The following is an 871-nucleotide window of genomic DNA, read 5'->3' as shown; positions in this document are numbered from 1 at the left end:
ATTGACGTAGCCACCGATGTGAAAATCAGAAAAGAAGAAGAAAACTCACCACTTTGGAAATAGGTTTTCAATATTTCCCAATTTTGTTCAAGCGTATAGCGTCCCATTTCGTCATTATGTCAAACCTTTAAAAAAATTATGAACACATTTGACATGTCATTTGTGTTACCATTCTCAAAAAAATAGGTGGTTCAAAAAGCAAACGCTATATGGCCCACCCTGTATTAGTTAGTTCCTTAAAGATCCTAAGGCGGTATTAATTTTGAGTTAACTCTTCCTCGAAATCCCTGAAAAATAGTGAAAATACTTTCAGTGCAATCATAAAACTGATTGTGGAGTTTTGCCATTTGTTTTTTGTGTTTTTGCATACCGTGTCGACCTAATGTTGATTTGTACAACATATACATATGGTATGTGTGTATGTATGTGTTTATGAGCTTCTACAATTTGACCTACAATACAAGTGGCGTTGATTAACCGAATTGCTCAACTGAGTGACTGTTTGATGGCCACACTGACCAGCTGAGTTAATGCTCGTTAATAAATACTTACATACATATGTACATACATACATATATGCGTACAGATGTATATAAAATCATTTCATTTATTTCATTTTCACGCACAGGTGACATTTTACAGGTGTTACAAGGATATTTCTGCTACTGTTCGGCTCTTGTTTTTGCTGCTGTTGTTTATGCAATAATAACAAATTGCGGCAAATTGCAATACAAAAGTCATTACTATCATATACATAAGTGAAAATGTTGTGCAGCCATAATGAACAATTAAGAGCGAAATAGCACGACAATTGCAAAGCAAACACAAGAAGCAGAAGGAAGTCAAGTTGACGCTGTCTGGTTTTGTTACT

Source organism: Anastrepha obliqua, chromosome 1 (assembly GCF_027943255.1).
Source record: "Anastrepha obliqua isolate idAnaObli1 chromosome 1, idAnaObli1_1.0, whole genome shotgun sequence".
In the NCBI taxonomy this organism is placed as follows: domain Eukaryota; kingdom Metazoa; phylum Arthropoda; class Insecta; order Diptera; family Tephritidae; genus Anastrepha; species Anastrepha obliqua.
This window is presented reverse-complemented; position numbering follows the sequence as displayed.